The sequence below is a fragment of the Populus euphratica genome, unplaced genomic scaffold, assembly GCF_000495115.2.
Source record: "Populus euphratica unplaced genomic scaffold, PopEup_1.0 scaffold133.1, whole genome shotgun sequence".
Lineage (NCBI taxonomy): Eukaryota > Viridiplantae > Streptophyta > Magnoliopsida > Malpighiales > Salicaceae > Populus > Populus euphratica.
Genome location: NW_011499937.1, coordinates 220,263 through 228,796, shown reverse-complemented (window position 1 = coordinate 228,796; position 8,534 = coordinate 220,263). Strand labels below are relative to the sequence as shown.

The following is an 8,534-nucleotide window of genomic DNA, read 5'->3' as shown; positions in this document are numbered from 1 at the left end:
CCTCATAATTCCCCAACGGAGCCGTGTAGTTAGTCTCTTTATCACATTCACCTCCATAGTTCTCTTACTCTCTGTGGACGTGTTTAAGTGTTTCTGCTTTGAAATGAAAGAGAAAGTGGAAGAGAGAAGAGTCCAAAAATGGGCCAAATCAATACCATTTATGGGCTTTATAAATAACGGGCCTTGCGGGGCCTTTGCTTTCCTTTTTTTGAACTTATCGTTTCAAAACCGGCGTCGTCTCAACGAAAGCAATCCCTTCCAACGGTCAAAATATTTCATTTCTACCAAGGCAAACCAAACTGTGTGGATATAAACGAAGAAAGGAAACCCCCTTCTTCATTTTTCTCTCATGCCTCTCTTTCTGGGTTTTCAAAATCCTCTCTCTCTTAAAGAAAAACCCTAAGAAAGATCGTTCTTCAAGTTTCACTTCTAAGGTATGATTGAAGATTCACGCTCTTAGGATTTTATCTTTTATTTAGTTATTATTTCTTTGTTTAATTTTCAGGTTTGAATATTTCTTTGTTTGATTTCCAGTTTGAATTAGAATTTAAATAGTTCGTTATTTGTTAACGTTCTTCTCTTTTATCTTCTGTTGTGTTTTTTTGATTATTTAGTCTGATTATGTGGGTTTCTTGCATGATTGTCTTTAGAAAGAAATTTCAATTCAGGTCATGAACATTATTTCTCCGTTTTGATTGTATTTATTTTATGTCTTGCTTTATGAATTTTAAAATATTCTTGGACATTAATCGCTAAAATCCTAGGTTTAGTCTTTTTCTCTATTTTTCATTTTTTTTTTAGAATTTGGCAAATGGGTATGTGTGCCTTCTTTTTTCCTTCTTTGTATGGTCATAGGCCTACTTTTGCAGAAACATGACACCTCGGTTCAGCCAAGCATTCAGGTTTTTCCTAATTTTCTGTATATTTTCTTTGAAGCATATCATATATTTTTGGTTTACTCATCAAATTTTATGTTCAAGTAACAACCCACGTAGTGATTTTTTATTTAGAATTTTGCAAGTTATGTTCTTCGGGTCTATTCAGTCTCTGTTTCATATGCATAGATTCATTTAACCGAGTACAAGAGGTTTTATCGCTTTGTTAATAATCTTTATTTTCTTCTTTCTTCATTGTATTCTTGCTGCGTCTGTTTTCGGCTTCAAAGAAGACAGTAGACAATCTGCTGCCAGAAATGTTCTTTCTTGCTTTATAATTTTAACTTTAATGGTCATAAAGTAGTGTTAGTACCTGGGTTTGTTTTGACTATATTAATGCTCTTAAATTGTTATTTCATTTTGTGTGTGCGTTGTCTATTTAAGAGAATATTCATGTAGGATTGTCTATTTATCTCTTTTCTCTAGTCTCCGTTACTATTAAGTAAAGCCTCACTTTAGCTTTCATTTGTGCGAAATCTAAGCTAAGAACACAGAATTTTTTTTTTGCAGAACATGTTCACAGAGATACAATTTGTAACATGATTGTATGTTGATGAAGAGGGAAGACTTTATTAATACATGCCTTCAGGTACTTTTTCATTCTCTGTATATCTTCTTTTAGGCATGTGAGAGTACCTGATTTACTTGTCTCACAACGCTTGTCCATGTGGGGTTGTTAACAGTAATGTGCTTGCTGGTATTTTAAATTACTTCAATTTGATATGATGGATAAAATGGCTACTGGCTTGTTATGGTATTGTGTCAATACTACCCTGAAAAGATATCTATCTATCTATAATTCTAACTTTTACATGGTCAAATATATCTTTTATGTGGATAATTTCTGATTCTGTGGTTTTTTGAACCTCAAAAGTAAATCACTTAAAATTTCAACCATTGTCAGATGTTCTTGATGGTAAAATTGTCAGAAATCAGTTGGGAAATTATGTGAGTGTGGTTAGAATGAACATATTGAAGCGAAAAGGTCCCCTCACCTTGATTTTGTCATTTGCAATTTAAACAAGACTAATGATGTGATTCAAATTTAATGCTTCTAGTACTCCGACTTTCTTGGAGTGGAAACTTGCATGAAAATTAAGAACACATTGAAGAGTATATTAGAGAAAACTAAATCATAGATGAGGAGATGTTACTGAATAAGAAATTTCTTTGTAGAATGCAATACAGTTAGGATAATTTTTTGTTTATCTTCGAGGCAACCTTTAAAATCCTGTTTCAGCTAAATACTGAATACTAGAAATCCTTTTTGATTGGGATGTCGATCAGGAGCATATTTTGAATGCTAAAATATGTATCATTTCTTTTTCCTTCTTTATGCCAGTTGATCATCATTGTTATATGTTCTTTCCATTATCTTTACCTTGAAAAGTTTGGAGCAGGTGGTTCCCATATTTCGTATGCTGAATTGTAGTTCAATTTCGTTGTAGTTGTTCTTTTTCATTTTTAATACCTGCTGCTGAGACACTTGCATGGGAAAAGAACTTGAAATGCCATTAATGATTTATGGAGGTTAGAAGGATGAACCTCAAAATCCTATTGTAAGGAACAGAAATCTTTTTTGTGTTTTGCTTGAACTTTGACATTGAACCAAAATACAGAACTTGTATTTGTGTGCATGTACAACTCTTGCCTCGTACACATTTCCCTTCACATTTTTTTTTTTAAAAACAAATGACTTGATAATATACCCCTCTACGGCAACTAGTCTTTTATTACTTTGTTTGTAAGGCTTTCACTCTTATAGGCAATTTTTCTGGATGCGTTGGGAAAAAGTGGAGAAAGATTGATGTTTTGAATAGCTTAATACAGATAAAACGAAGTAGGCATCTGAGGTAATAATTTTTTTTTGTTTCTTCTACACTGATAATATGATCTGCTTGGTCTAGTCACTTTGTAGTTGTCTCCCATCTCTTTTTCATGGTGGGTATTCTTGTTAAGATACACGGTTGTTATTAGTGTTTTCTTTTCGTTGCCACCATCATAATACCTAGTGAAGCTAGTTTCTTTATCACATTTAGCTGCATAGTTTCATGTTGCTCTCCCTCCATTTGTCTTATTGTCTCTGCTTCGAGAGGGAAGAGTAGGTGCATGGATTATTGAGAGGGGTTAATATAGGAGGAATGATTTGCTGAATTGAAGAATCAAGTTTTTCTATTGTTATTGGAGATTTTTATTTACTGGTATACAGCTCACTTATAAAATCCCTCTCTAAATTTTTTAATAATCACTATTTTTTAGTTTCTTGAATGATATTTATTAACTAGGAGAGTGAAGTGCCCGTAAGATTAGCCCCGGGGATAAATGAAGTCTAGAAGATTCGCTTTTTTAAGTATTTTGTGACTTTGTAGAAACTGAAAAGTAAATATTCAATCATTACCAATATATGCTTGTATCCTCATCACATTATTCTTAATTTATGTTTAATATAGGAGCCAAAAGTGGAGGAAGATGGGTGCTTTTAACAAAATTTAATGCAGATGAATCATGTTTAATATTATAATGTACTTTGTTTCATTCACAGCTAAAAAATAACCATTGTAATTTTGAAGAAGTAGAAGGATCTATGGTTAAAACATTAATAATAATAATTCTCAAAATTGGGATTTGTGCTTAATATATATCTTCCTTGTGTTTTGAGTTCATCAAAATCTGATACGTTGCAATGACAAGTCGATCTTGCTAAGTTATGAAGGTTTCAAGTAACTTTTTCAAGGAGAAAGGGAAGAAGATGAAATGGATAAGGAATATGAAAAATAAAAAGAATTGAATTTAGTTGAAAGATTTTTGTTCCACACACTTAATTATAATAGAAAATTGCTTTCAAATGGCCAATAAACTAATTCTATTTTTGCCAAGTAGGTACATCAAAAGAAATTATTTTAAAAAAATAAAAAGAGGATATATGAACTTAACATGATTTGTTACTTGTTAGTTGGAACCTAATTTTAAAACCATTTTCTTTGTTTTTTCAACTGTAAAACTAATTTACTTCAACCATATTATTAAAAAAATAGTTAAAAGTCATTAGTGTAGCTATGATTATGGAATAAAACAATGAAATGATTATTTTATTTTCTTAAAAAAAGTAACAAAACTTGCAATTGAAAGTGAAAGCATCTTTTCTAGGAATTTATTAGACATTACAAAATTGACTTGATCTAAACATATTTTGTTGGTATAGTAAAATATTTTTGTTGCTGTTAAAAGCAAAAAAAAAAAAATTAGTTCAAGGGTTTTTTTTTTTTCAATATTATTTGCACATTAAATTTTTTCTTATAACTTTAAAAGCTAAAAAGTATTAAACATGCAAAGTCATTAAGTCATTAGATGATTTTTTGTGAAGAAATGGGATTGCCCTTAAAAAAAATTAAGGGAAGGTCGTTGTTGTTTATTCTCTTTCTTTGCTTAGAAATTCATACTAACCCTTTTAAAAATTGACTATATCCTTTGAATTCTATTTTTATTATTTTTGGCTATTATGTTTTTTATTATTATTTATTTTGCTTTTTATTTTTTTAATGTTTATTTTTTCTTAATTTTATCCTTGGGCATTTTATAATTTTTTATTTAATCTGGTCTTAATTTTTTTTGTTTTTTTTTGTGTTTTACCATTTTCTTGTTTTACTTATTTTTCAATTTCATTCTCATTATTTTATTTCATTTAATTTCTTTATTGAATTTTTATTTTTATTTTTTTATCATGTTCTTGATTTATTATTTTTTTATTTAATTATCTTATTTAATTTTTTTCTTTATTTTTTTATTGTTGTTTTAATTTTTTATTGTTTTCAATTCAGTCTCTAATTATTTTTTTTATTTTTTTTCATATCAGATTTGATCTTTATTATTTTTATTTTTATTTTTTATTTTTTATGATTATAAATTTTATTTTATGATTTTTTTATGTTTGTCGTTTTATAAGATGATCTTAGTTTTAAACTCGGATTATTTGTTTTGAATATTAACCTTTTTTGAAGTTATATATCTTTGTATTTTATTTTATTTTATGATTTAAGTTTTGTTATATGTTAAATGGGGGTTAATTTTTTTAAATAAAACTATATTATTGAGAAAAAAAAAGAAACTGTAACAATGTTATTATGAACAAAAATAATATCTTTAAAAAATCTTGTAATTAACTTTAAACAGAGTTTATCAATCAAATCATCTAAATTTAAATAAATCATCTCATAACTCGGCTTAAAAACAAATTTGGTTAAGCTCTGAATTGACAAGTCATCAAACAACCTGTCGTGTTTTGGGGTAATTAATAACAATGTTTGTTTGGACTCATAGCAAAGTCGCAGGCAGAAGTAGTAACGCAAGGGCAAAGTTGACAAGTGGGCATAAATCAACATTTTTTTTTTCAAGTGGCTGTTGATCGATTACACCGTCTCTATCAAGTGTCTAGCCCGTTTACAATTATTTGGTTAAGTTATTTTTTTCTTTTCTTTATTATTATTTATTAGTTAGTGTATATAGAAAAAAAACATATTTTTTCATATGTTTAATTTATTATATTTTTTAAAATTTCCAATTTTTTTATAATTCACAAAAATAAATAGAATTTTATATTTTAAACAAACCATTATTTATGTATACTTACAAACACTTCTCTATCTTGATGTTGACTTCTTATCTCCATCATTTCTCTTTTAGATGAGAGGGCATGGCTTAGAATTTTTTTTAACTCTAGGAGATTAGTATTTTTCAAAATAATACAATTAAAGTTTTACTGTATAATTAGACAGCTGATTTATAATTTGTTTTGATATAGTATTAAATAAATTAAGAGCATGATGTAGCGGTAAAAGAATTGAAAACGGTAAAAGAATTGAGATCTGTATAATAGCTGTTAAGTTCGAGTCAGGGCATGTTTTTCTTATAAGAACCTTGAACAGTTGGAATTTTACCTGTTTACCTAGACCTATAAAGCACATTTTCTAGAAAAAGGATTTTTTAGAATTCAAAAAAAATTATTAAATAAAAAAAATTAAAATAAAATTATTATAAGATATGTTGGCGATTCACTCATATTGCACTGAGATCTTAGACCAATACGAAGAGTATTAGGCTTAGATTTCTGAACTACTGTGGTTTTTTGTGGTTTTTTATTGTAATGAATAACAAGATATTATCAAACTGTTAATATTATATATCTGAATATTATAATTCTCATTTAAAACAAGCATTAAATAAAAAAAATGCTAAAAAACCAAAAAAAAAATGCCGACAAAACATCAAGATTTTTCTTGTTCTTATTGATTCAAGTGGCACGTTTCCAAAGATGGTGCTCGTGGTTCTTTGATATCCCGGGGCTAAAATTTATCCTTTTTTTCCAGGTAAAAACGAGATTGACTTTATATAACCTATCAGCCGTGGATAAATGCTGGCTAGCATGTTAGCTTATAGTTTTCGACCCGTTGAAATTAATGTTAGTAGCTGCGTGCCTGCTCTTCGGCCTTGACACTAGAGCCTCGGTGTTCGCTGCAGGCTGCAGCATCACTCCCCTGCATGAAGCTATGCCTGGGCCTCGTCTTGACGTCTAGCATTCCATGAGCTATGCTAATTTGTTGTACTAGGTGTTTTTTGTCTTGTTCATCGAAGGTTTTTCTTCGAGAATCCTCTGGGAGCTACTCTACTTCTTGCCTAAAGCTGTTTCTGCAAAAAGCTACGCTTTTGTCATATAGTTTCAGTATTAGAGTAAATATGTTATTTCTCATTTGAAATATGTTATTCCAGGTAAAAACAAGATTGGCATTACAGATGCGAAACAGCTCAAAGGGAGAAAAAGAAAACATCCTTGAACACGCCCGAGATACGATTCCAAACCTCTAACATCTTACTATCTTTCCTAGGATGTTTTTTCAGGGCACCAAACCGAAGTGGCAGCATAAGGGCTGCCAGTAACTGGGCATATATTGGCGTATCGAAATGTTCTAAACCAAACATTTCACAGAAGTAGAGTGGGACTCCTGAAGCAAAAGAATAACGAGACCAAATCATGACCCACCGTTATGCAAGCACATGTATTAGGATTAGGAGTTTGTCCAAAAACAAAAGGACACTGCCAAATTACAAAGCCAATATTGTGTCATGTGACAGGATTTGGAATTAAAAGAAGGAAAAGAGAAAGCTCAAATGTGAGGGAGCACTAATAGCATGGCTAATCAAACACAGAGAACCACTTACGGAAAAGAATTTGACATTTAAGCGCCATTTCAAAACAAAATACAGGATTGTGAGCAATCAAATATGCCACAGAAACCACATAGAAAGGAAAGTTTTATTAGAAAGAAGAAGAAGAAAACACAAAAGGAGAATAAGACATCCTTCTGAATTGCAAACACACAACAAACAAGATTAAAATAAAAGGCACTCGAATATGTCAAATATAGGTTTTGAAAATATAAATATATCGTCAGCTATCCATTCGCCCAAGATTAATCATTTGGTGCTTCAAGTGATAAGAAGCAAAATAATGGGAAACATGCAAACTCAAACTTAGATTTCAGATAAAATAAAATAAAAAAGTATTATGACCATGAAGCTGGCATGCACAAGAAGGGGAGAGTGTAACATGAAAAGTAGTAAAACAATTAACCCCACAACTTGAATCTCATCATCCTAAATTTTATTACTAAAGAAGAATGATGCTGAAAAGAATGAACCTCATAAGACTATAGAATCAGGTAAGCATATAAGACACAGAATAGGAGAGGAAAAATAGAATAGCCAATGCTTGCAAGATTACGTCTTTTTAATCGAGTCAGTCTCACAGTTTATGTTGACATTATTGTAGAGCAAGTCATTATCAAAATGTGTATATACATCTAAATCCCAACTTAAAGAGATTTTCTTTAAATACCGATTAATATAAAAAAAAATACATGGTTGGTCCCCTGCAAGTTGATAAAAACCCATATCATCGATGCTAAAACTGAAACTTTCCATCTACATCACCATGACATCTTAAAACTTAACATAATCATCAGTCAAGGCATCAAGAAAATCCAAACAGCAAAAGCATTAGAGAAGATGTCTTGCACCTGCTAGGGCATTGTTTAAACACATCTGGTGTTGTTCCATAGATACCAAGACTGGCTGTTAACTAACATCGGATCCAATATCATGTTTGATGAAACAGTGATAGGAGGCATTCAAGATACCAAACCTGACATTTCTCTGCAGATGTGGAAATAAGAAAAAGAACTTTAAATGGGAAACAACTGCTGGGCATTTCTAGGACACTTATGCACTGACCTAATTGTACGGTTTTCTGTATTGATTCTTTTGTAGATTTGTTCTCTCGAGCATCTTGAGCAACATAATCTTAACTGAACTTCCAATTAATATTTCAGGGCATTAATGAAAGAAATCTGACACTTAAACTCCTAAAATCCTTCCATGTAGTAGTGTGGATAATGCCACTTGCTACCCAGGAACATTTTCAATTTCTTGAAATACTGGCAGGATTGACAGAGAGTGACCTTATGGCAAATGTAAAACCACTACCACAGTACACATTCAAGGAGGCTTCTTTATTCTGAATATCAGGGCTTAGACTGACTGTTTGAG

The 8,534-nt window shown here is 30.7% G+C and overlaps 2 long non-coding RNA genes across 5 annotated transcripts; one reads left to right on the top strand and one right to left on the bottom strand.

Moving 5' to 3' along the window:
- The first annotated feature begins 340 nt into the window (after positions 1-340).
- On the top strand, positions 341-3,177 carry LOC105136580 (uncharacterized). 4 transcript variants are annotated; one of them, XR_844371.1, is made up of 3 exons: positions 346-434; positions 1,446-1,524; positions 2,701-3,177. It is a non-coding gene; the product is annotated as an uncharacterized LOC105136580 (long non-coding RNA). The 4 variants fall into 4 exon arrangements; XR_844370.1 differs by lacking the exon at positions 1,446-1,524 and adding an exon at positions 870-902 and having other exon boundaries at positions 351-434; positions 2,278-3,177; XR_844372.1 differs by lacking the exon at positions 1,446-1,524 and adding an exon at positions 856-902 and having other exon boundaries at positions 351-434; positions 2,278-3,177.
- Positions 3,178-7,610: 4,433 nt separating this feature from the next.
- Positions 7,611-8,528, bottom strand: LOC105136581 (uncharacterized). Its single transcript, XR_844373.1, has 2 exons — positions 7,847-8,528; positions 7,611-7,814 (listed from the first exon to the last, which is right to left on the bottom strand). It is a non-coding gene; the product is annotated as an uncharacterized LOC105136581 (long non-coding RNA).
- Positions 8,529-8,534: the final 6 nt, after the last annotated feature.